This window comes from Heptranchias perlo, chromosome 17 (assembly GCF_035084215.1).
Source record: "Heptranchias perlo isolate sHepPer1 chromosome 17, sHepPer1.hap1, whole genome shotgun sequence".
Classification (NCBI taxonomy): Eukaryota; Metazoa; Chordata; class Chondrichthyes; order Hexanchiformes; family Hexanchidae; genus Heptranchias; species Heptranchias perlo.
This window is the reverse complement of record NC_090341.1, coordinates 7,570,837-7,580,784: the sequence shown is the minus strand read 5'-3', so window position 1 is coordinate 7,580,784 and position 9,948 is coordinate 7,570,837. Positions and strand designations below refer to the sequence as shown.

At 39.2% G+C, this 9,948-nt stretch overlaps 1 protein-coding gene across 2 annotated transcripts in view; it reads left to right on the top strand.

The window, feature by feature from the left end:
- The first annotated feature begins 652 nt into the window (after positions 1 to 652).
- The window catches only part of ip6k2b (inositol hexakisphosphate kinase 2b), a 31,750-nt gene continuing 22,454 nt past the window's right edge, over positions 653 to 9,948 (top strand). Inside the window, exons 1-2 of one of the 2 annotated variants that reach the window (XM_067998420.1) lie at positions 655 to 756; positions 1,752 to 1,874. The gene's annotated coding sequence lies outside the window, so the exon portion shown is untranslated. Of the gene's footprint in view, positions 757 to 1,751; positions 1,875 to 9,948 lie in introns of both variants that reach the window. The other variant, XM_067998422.1, reaches the window with a different exon arrangement.

Here is a 9,948-nt window from a genome sequence, read left to right as displayed (position 1 = left end):
TCAGTTGATATGTTATCACACCATGTGACAATTCCATGGCATCCTTCGGTGAGATAGCATTGGTTTATTTAGGGCTGGAGAAAGGCTAGGAGCGAGATTAACTATCACAAAGATTGAGATAGATTGCAAACCTGTGCAAACACATGAAGCTGCGTTTTATCGTCAAGTGATAGATGAATAGGTTTTATAAAATGAGTGAGTATTTTAATGAGCAATATTAACAGGTCTGGTATTATCTCATTTTTAATCATTATAAGTTATGTATAAAAATACTAAATACACAAAACATACTGGGGGGAAACATAATTGTTAATCATCATAAATGAGAAATTATATTCATTTAAACAGGAGATAGTAGAAAATTGGAAGGTTTGTCGGTGGAATATAAATAACAGGCTCTGGGGAGAGGGGGGGGGAGGGGAGAAAAAAATCCTGTTCAAAAAAAACGTTAACAACAATGACGTCGCCGCTTCCCGAGCAACCAATGGGCGGTGGTGACGTCAATGCCTTTTGGCCTCTGACCAATCAGGGCGCTGTTGCTGGGGCGAGTCGGCGGAGCGCGTTTTTTTTTTAAGCACGCACAGCCAATAGGAGGAAAGGGGGAGGGGAGGAAAGGGTTTGGGCCCGCGAGGCGGGAACGAGGCCGCAGTGCTGTTGTCACCCGGTGAGGGGGGGGGAGAAAGAGGCGGCCGCCATTTTATAACGTCAGAGAACAAAGAAGAAGCAGAGGGGAAGGGGACAGGCGTCTTAACGCAGGTAAGGAGAATGCATCTTGAAAAAAAACACAGCAGATTATATCTTAGAAACTTACCCCCCCCCGCCCCCGGGTAAATATAAACCCCCTCATCCTAATAGTCACAGGAAAAAAATAACGGGGATTTTTAATTAATTATTTATTTCTTGCAGCATCTTTGAGGCGAGGTTCTCTGCCCATTCCTTCGGTGACTTGGGGGCCGGAGCCCTTCCATCTCATTTTAGAAACATACATAAATGTCCCCTCTTTTAGTTTCGACTTAAATTTAATTGACTAATACTTATTTATTGTATATGATCTTATTAAATATATATTTTTAAAAATTATTAATGTCAAGGAGGGCTGTTCATGTTTCATTTCCTGCTTGTGTGTAGGTGACCGTGCCCTTTAAATTGAATGAGGTCTCCCCCCCCCCCCCAAGATCGTTCTGTTGTGTATTTTTCTCTTTTAAAATCCACTTTTTTTGTATCTCCGAAACTGGTTATGGCTTTTAATACAAAATAAACAATGAATGACTAGATGGATGTACTTATCAGAATCCAATAAATAGGATTTAAATAGATCCTTTACAAATTTTATATTAACTGGAAATGTTTATCCACAATTTAGTTAAGTTTAATGAATATGTGGTGTTGTCCCAATAGGAAGATATGGCTTTGACCCCCCCCCCCCCTTTTTTTAAGAAATCCATCTGAAGAATGATTGAAATTTAGTGTATGTCAAATGTTTATTTTAATGGATAGAGAAGTTCTGCAATTCATCCAGTAGTATGAGAAAACAAATGTTTGATAAAAGCTTATTGGGATGGAATGTTAAATCTATAGCAATAAACACAGGATTAGTTTAGGATTGAATTTACTCAGTTCTCCATTATCTTAAGGTGTGATTAAATATGACTGTCGTAGTCTGCTCAGCCAGTTTGGAGAGCATTACTCTTTTATTAAAGAAAAATTAATTTTTTTTGCTTTGACTAATTGATAATGCAACTCTCTTACAGGGCTCTTGTTTGTGATGGCAGCTTCGTTACAATAACTGGCCCCCATTACACACCCAGTGTTGGAATTGCTTGCTGAGCGAGTTTCCTAATTCACCGCCTGCTGCGCATGTGCTTGGGTCCACGGTCAGCAACCAAATTATTTTGTGTTGGTCCTTTTAAATGTTCTTAAATGCACATTTTATCAGTGATAGATAAAGCACACCAGAGCTTACTTTGTTTCTGCATGGTGCATATTTGGTTAGATGGCCTCGATCCTGATCTCTTTAGGATAGGGGACAACTCGAAGAAATACTGTTGTCCTTAAAAATTCATACACTCATTGCTGGTGCTTGTGCATAACGATCAAATGAAGAGCACAGCTTATTAAATAATAAGTACGGTGATCATGGCCTCAGTGCAAATTGTAAGATTACTATGATTTCAGAAAAGCTTCATGCCCTGAGTTTGCTGCCTGGGTGCGAGTCACTGCCTGATGTGAAGTGCTTGCTTTGTTTCCCTTTTACTGTTTTCTCTGCTTGCTTTTGTTGATCAATTTCCCTCAGATAAGGATAATTCATCAGATTTGAGAGAGGCTCATGGAGTTGGGGGTAATATATTAGCTTGGATAGAGGATTGGATAACGGACAGAAAACAGAGTAGGGGTAATTTTCAGGTTGGCAGGGGGTAACTAGTGGAGTGCAGCAAGGATTAGTGCTTGGGCCTCAGCTATTTACAATCTATATTAATGACTTAGATGAAGGGACCGGGTGTAATGTATCCAAGTTTGCTGACGACACAAAGCTAGGTGGGAAAGTAAGCTGTGAGGAGGACATAAAGAGTCTGCAAAGGGATATAGACAGATTGAGTGAGTGGGCAAGAAGGTGGCAGATGGAGTATAATGTGGAGAAATGTGAGGTTATTCACTTTGGTAGGAAGAATAGGAAAACATTTTTTTTAAATGGTAAGAAACTATTAAATGTTGGTGTCCAGAGAGATTTGGGTGTCCTTATACAGGAAACACAGTTAGTATGCAGGTACAGCAAGCAATTAGGAAGGCAAATGACATGTTGGCCTTTATTGCAAGGGGTTGGAGTACAAGAGTAAGGAAGTTTTACTATTGTACAGGGCTTTGGTGAGACCTCACCTGGAGTACTGCGTACAGTTTTGGTCTCCTTATCTAAGGAAGGATATACTTGCCTGAGAAGCGGAGCAACAAAGGTTGACTTGATTGATTCCTGGGATGAGAGGGTTGTCCTATGAGGAGAGATTGAGTAGAATGGGCCTATACTGTGGTTTAGAAGAATGGGAGGTGATCTCATTGAAACATAAGATTCTGAAGGGGCTTGACAGGGTAGATGCTGAGAGATTTCTGCTGGCTGGAGAGTCTAGAACTAGGGGGGATTGTCTCAGGATAAAGGGTCAGCCATTTAAGACTGAAATGAGGAGGAATTTCTTCACTGAGGGTTGTGAATCTTTGGAATTCTCTACCCCAGAGGATGCTGAGTCGTTGAGTATATTCAAGGCTGAGATCGATAGATTTTTGGACGCTATGGGGATCGGGCTGGAAAGTGGAGTTGAGGTCGAAGATCAGCCATGATCTTATTGATTGGCGGAGCAGGTTCGAGGGGCTGTATAGCCTACTCCTATTTTTTTGTGTTCTTATGTTCTTATAGGTCCCATGGCACTGTTTGACAAAGAGCACCATTCCTGCTTCAACCAACAGCACCAGAAAGAACCCAAATTATTTGGTCACCCATTTTGTTTGTGGGAACTTGCTATGTACAAATTAGCTGTCATGTTTGCCAAAATAATGGTTATTATGTTTATGGACATAATAACCATTATTTTGGCAAACATTAAAGATGCAAACATAAGGAAAGTTCTTTATTTATTAGTAAAAAAGTAACTCCTGTTGTGGGAGTACTGCCGCCACTGGTGTTGGCATATTAGGCTCCCATACATTTTTTCCGAGCCTCATGACAATTATACTGAAGTTGTACTCTATCAAAATGCTGATATTTGAGTGTATTTTCTGAAAGAAAAATCAGTATAAGAAATTACATTCACGAATGCAGTGAGTATCTGCTAGCCTTGCAGTGCATTCACTCATCCCCTGACTAATTACATTTCCAGTATCACTGTAGTGTGTAGGTAAAGGTATTTTGATTTTGATCCTCCTGGTTTTTAGATGGAAATCAAAGTCTCGGCTTATGCGTCAAGGTGTCCCTTCAACTACTAGCTTCAAAGTTGACTTGGGGTGACCCTCTGTATTAAACCTGACACACTGACCCTGACTGAATATAATAGCTATGGAAATGAAAGTGTATCTGAAGTTTTTTGCAGCAAGTATAATCTATCCATTCAGCATGAAGTTACATTGGCACAAACAGTGGAAGATTTGAGGCAGGTTGTCTTTTGCAGTGGAGGGAATGAAGGTAAGCTTAAACCTGAAGGAGTAATATATCTTCTCTAACCTACGAAGACCTGCAGTGGTGATTTAGGGAATAAATACTCAGTTGATTCAATGCATTTTTTAACAAAGAAAAAGCTCCAGGAGAATACCATTTTTTTTAATGGACATTACAAGACAAGGCAGAGCGCTTAATATTTAATCTGCCTTGGTAGTGTTGGTTGACGGAAAGATATTGGCCAGAACATCTGGAGAATTCCCTCCCTTTTCGAATGGTCGCTTGGAATCTTTTACATCTACTAGAGCAGGCAGGCGTGGCCTCAGTTTAACATCTCATCCAAAATACAGCACCTCTGACAACATTCCCTTAGTGCTGCACTGAAATATCAGCTTAGATTGTGTGCTGTAGTCCTAAAATGGGGCTTAACCCATGACCTTTTGATTCAGAAGTGAGGTGAGATTTCTGCCACTGATCCAAGCTGATACTTTACCATACCATATCCTCACCACTGATTTCATTCCCCTCCTCAGCCATTGTCCCAGACTGTTTGCAAACACTGTCCTTTTCAGCCCTGAGCTGAACTACTGACCTTGTGTACACAAAGACTACCAACTTTCACCTTGGTGACGTCGCCTGCCGCTGCCCAAGCCTCCCCTCATTTCATCTGCTAACACCCTCATTCATGCCTTTGTCATCTCTGGACTCGACTATTCCAGTCCTCTTTTGGTTGGCCTCCTATCCTCCACTGTCTGTAAAATTTAGCTCATACAAAACTCTGCTACCTCTATCCTGTCCTGCTTACCTATCATCCTGTCCTTGCCTGCATTGGCTCCTGGCCCTCCCACTGCCTCGAATTTGAAATACTCATCTTTTTTCAATGCTTTCATGCCCCTGCCCCTCCCTATCTCTAACTTCCTCCAGACCATAACTCCTCCTGCCACCCCCCATTCCTCTGACTCTTCCCTTTTGTAGATCCCACTCCCTTCATTGGTGGCCGTACCTTCAGCTGTCTAGGCCCTATCCTCTGGAATTCCATAAACTCTTCCATCTCTCTGCCACCTCCTCCTTTAAAACCCATCTCTTATCAAGCTTTGGGTCACCCCTCCTAAAATCTCCTTTGGCTTGGTGACCATTTATGCTTGATTACTCCTGAGATGTGCCCTTGGTACATTTTCTTCTACGTTAAAGGTGCTAGATAAATGTAAGATAAGTTATGTTTCCTGGCCCCAAACTGCCTTCATGGTTCTTTGGTCAAAAGTTAGGCACCTTTTTGTTCAAAATGGATTTGTGGGCACGATATAGCAACAGAAGCAAGAGGAAGTGGTGCTGATTTGATCAGTCTGTCTGTCAGTTGCAGCTGGTATCTGTATAGAACTTAATGGTTACCTTATCTGGAGTATTTTTGAATTCCCCACTTGTGGCTGTTATAAATTTTCAGCTACATTATAAATCCAGTAACTTGAGTGTTAAAAAAGCTTCCCTTATTTTCATATTTGTACTAAAATCTTGCACTTTTTGGGCAATTGAATCCCAGCAAATTTAAACCCGCGACCTCTACCACCTAGAAGGACAAGGGCAGCAGGCGCATGGGAACAACACCATCTGCACGTTCCCCTCCAAGTCACACACCATCCCGACTTGGAAATATATCGCCGTTCCTTCATTGTCGCTGGGTCAAAATCCTGGAACTCCCTTCCTAACAGCATTGTGGGAGAACCGTCACCACACGGACTGCAGCGGTTCAAGAAGGCGGCTCACCACCACCTTCTTGAGGGCAATTAGGGATGGGCAATAAATGCCGGCCTTGCCAGCGACGCCCACATCCCGTGAACGAATTTTAAAAAAATTTACCAGTATTTCTGTAGTTGTCTCTGTTCATTTTTTTTTACATTTGAATTTCATCCTATTTCTTCATTCACTGCAACTGAATCTAAATTAAGAGCCCTTAAGTTCAAAAACCTATTTGCAAGTTATTCTTAAACCCCACCCCCCAAGTAAAAATAGTAGATTAACAATGTGTAGTGCGGTGCCGAACAATGAGAGTTTCAGTAATTAGGATAATGCGTGGATCTGGATTTGGAGGTCGGAGAAGGACTGTGGAAGCAAGAAAATGAGAGCTTTTAGATTAATGAGTTCCATGTTTAATCCTGTGAACCACTGTTCCATTTAATCACCTGTTTTATTGGTTGATATTCGATTTATCTTAAAACGTTGTGGCATTGAAACATCAGTGTTACTGGAGGTTCTGGAGATCCCGAAACTTCGATCTTCGGGATGGCGTGAACAAAAAATGCTATTCTCTTTCCCCATCCCCTTGTATGGATCAAAAGTGGGGAAAATAGTTTGGCGCAGTGGAGTTTTTTGTCTCAAGTATGTGTTTATCTGCTGTTGTATGCATCAGGGGTCAGGAAAATCCCACAGCCTGAAATTCTGGACATTCAGTTTAATATCTAGACTCATGGTCTTGCTTATAAAAACCTTTGAATAAAATAATCCCTTGGTTGTTAGCCTTGTGATACCCTTCTTGACTTTGATTATCTGAAGGTTGCACCCATCCAAAATAAATGAAATGGGAAAGTAATTTAATCTGACTACATGAATGTTGGGTACATTAATTCTTAAGTACTACTAACATGCACAGGCATTGTGTTTCACAGTAACATATACTCACATTGAACGACCTGCAGCTGAGCTGGATTCCATTCTTCAAACAGCACTAGTCAGTTGTCCAGCTATTTGCTATGAGTACGACTGACATTTGTTTCAGTTCTTTCATCTGCATTCTGTAAAATGAGATTTGAATGTGTGCTGTAGTTTCTGGTGCCAGTTCTGATGGTTTCAATAACTTAAGTTGTTTGTGAAGCAATTTGTAACTTGATGGGCTGTAATTTATGATTTAAACTTTTCATGATCCATGGTAGTAATTCGTAACTGAAACCTTTCCTTGAAACTGGATTGATGTATGTTTGCCAAACCTACTGTTAAAATGTTACAAACTTTCAAAAAGTTTGTTTTAAAAAGAAAAATCCATACCAAACAAAGGTATTCAGCAGCAAGAAGACACAAATGTGCCTAAAAAGGAAACTGAAACTTGCATACTGAAACTTGCACATTTAATTGAAAGAGTTTCGTATTTAGTGGTGAATGTGTTTTTGCCTGAACTGCTTGCTGTGAACTTGGTTCTGCTTTTACACTACAGTAGAATTGATCCTGAAAAATAGAGGCAATATGTATTTTTTGAAATGTTTAAATCCTTCATGCTATATTTCATCAAATAAATTATGGAGTCAAACTTTGTTCTTTTTGGACATGTGGTTTGGTGACTTGGTTGAATGATAGTCTCAAAGTATCACTGAAACCATGGCTACCAGGTTGATTTATTAAGTCTCTTGTGTTTTATTCCAGTGATATTTGAAGTAACTAAATTCTTTAAAGCTATTGCGATTCATAGTGAAATCTGTGACATAAATCCTCAGTGACAATTACTTTGGTCACCGTAGCCTTTTTAGGTTATTTTGCATAAATTGCTTGTGCACTGTTAACTATGGTCACATAATGAGGCTAAGAGGGCATATCTTGAGCTTGCTTAACCTAGCAACATAAAAGATCCAAGTAAAATATCTAAAGATACAGTTTTTTAAATTGTGGAGTACCAGTCTTTGTGTCTGGTCACACCTTATTATACAAAAGTTTTTTTTTAAAAAAAAAAGTTACCTCTGTAACATTGCAAGGCTAGTATTTGAATCACAACATGAAGCAGCAGGTTTATCCTATCATGCATTTTATGTTGCATTACAGTAACTGATATTAAAATCATTATGAAATCTCTAAGAGTTACAAATAATAATGTAACAACTAGTAAAAGCGTGAAGGTATAGGGAATGTTCCAGTATTGCACAACTGGAGGCTGGGATGGATCCTGCTTTATTATAGGCCTGCTCATTATTATGAAAATTAATGATCCATTTAAAATATAATTTATTACTTGAACATGGTCCTCGACTGTAATGCACAAAGATAAATCACCACCTTATTTAAAATAAAATTGCTGGACTATAACTTGGTGTTGTAAAATTGTTTACAATTGTCAACCCCAGTCCATCACCGGCATCTCCACATCTTGTTTAATACAGATGGTGATAGAATGATTAGGCAATTATGTACGCATTCATCTGAGTGGTAGAATGATTAGGCAGTTGTGTACACATCTGATCACATAATGATTTGCAAGTGATACCAGTTCCTAATCAAACTACTTGAAAACAAATGCTGACAACTAGCACTGCAGTGTCTATTGTAAATGCCTTGTTGGGTTTTGAGCAAGAGCAACAAAGCTTTATTGCAACTATGGTTATTTATCTTTGACAAAGACTGATATGATCTAGAAAGTGAAATGGTCAGAATGATATACTTGGTTTTTCAATCACATCTAAAATGTAACCTACCCTTTACAGTGCATGAAAAATTTATGGTCCAGCCTGTTTCCTAAAGTTCAGTTCTGTTTGCAAATGGAATGATTTAGGTAACTACCAAGTAATGCACTTAAATCCTCTGGTAATAGTTGAGGAGACAGGGAAAATATGCTTTTAAGAGTAGGAATGTTTAAGGACCTTTTGAGATGAAGAGAATGTTCTATTGCATTGTAAATAGAATTGAGCTGTTAAATGTGAAGAATGAGTGTCCACATATTCATGTGATACTGTAAATAGATACTGTTGAACTTAATAGCTGCAAAGTTCTATGTTTAGATATTGGATGCTATACTTGACGCCATACATGAATGAAGTCTAGATTAGCATGGAAACTTCTAATATTAGATTTGATCTGTCATAACAACTTTCCAATCCTATATTGAAATCCTTGCATGATTCTGATGTCAATTTTCAGTTTCCTTTTTTTTTTGAAGTTCTGAATTTTATTTTGTTTTAATGCTTGAGTAGCTAAGAATGCCACTTAAGGATCAGAAGCCATGCTGGCGCACTAGACCATCGCAATCAGTAAAAATGAGTGTGGCTCAACCAGTGTACCACTGAATTTGTTGCACCACCAATTCTGATGCTCCGTGTATAATTTCTGTTCAAAGTGTTGTGCTGTCATGCATGAAGGTTTTCTTTTTATTTGGACTTTTTATAAGTACCACACCTCTTATGCACACATTGGTGAGAAGTTCCAATACTTCCCCATTTAGTAGAGCAAACTGACATCCACTTCTGCCAAATTGATGTGTTTGGAACACAGAATGATGCGACTTGACCTGGACCCATCCAACATATTTGTCTTGGATGTGGACCAGTTTCGAATCCTGATCATTCAATAGTTGCACGATTAGTATGAAGCCCAAATCCCATATGCCTAAAAGGCTGCCATTTTTCGATACTTGTTCTGCATAGCAGTTCTCCCCAACATCTTGAGTTGTATCATTGGGACTGCCTGAAAGAGATCCGGCATTTTTTTTAAAAAGTAAAGCTGCAACTGTATCTTTGATCAAAATTTCATGTCAGAATTGAAGCCAAAGTAGTTAGGGGGAAACCACATGAATATTGCTGTTTTCCTCTCAACAGCATCTCTTAAACAGAGTGGCAAACTGGTGCGGACACTGAATCATATCGTATGTAAATTACATTGAATCCTGTGTCTTACGTTCAGCATTTGAATGGACAAATGCAAGTTTTTGTCAGCAGAGCAGCCTATAACTTTTGTCATATGTTTGTCCTGTTTCATTTTACAGCATTCATTTCAAGTTCTGTATGTAAAAACTTTTTTACAGGAACTGAAGACGTTTTTTGAGTGATCTTTTATTTTACAGT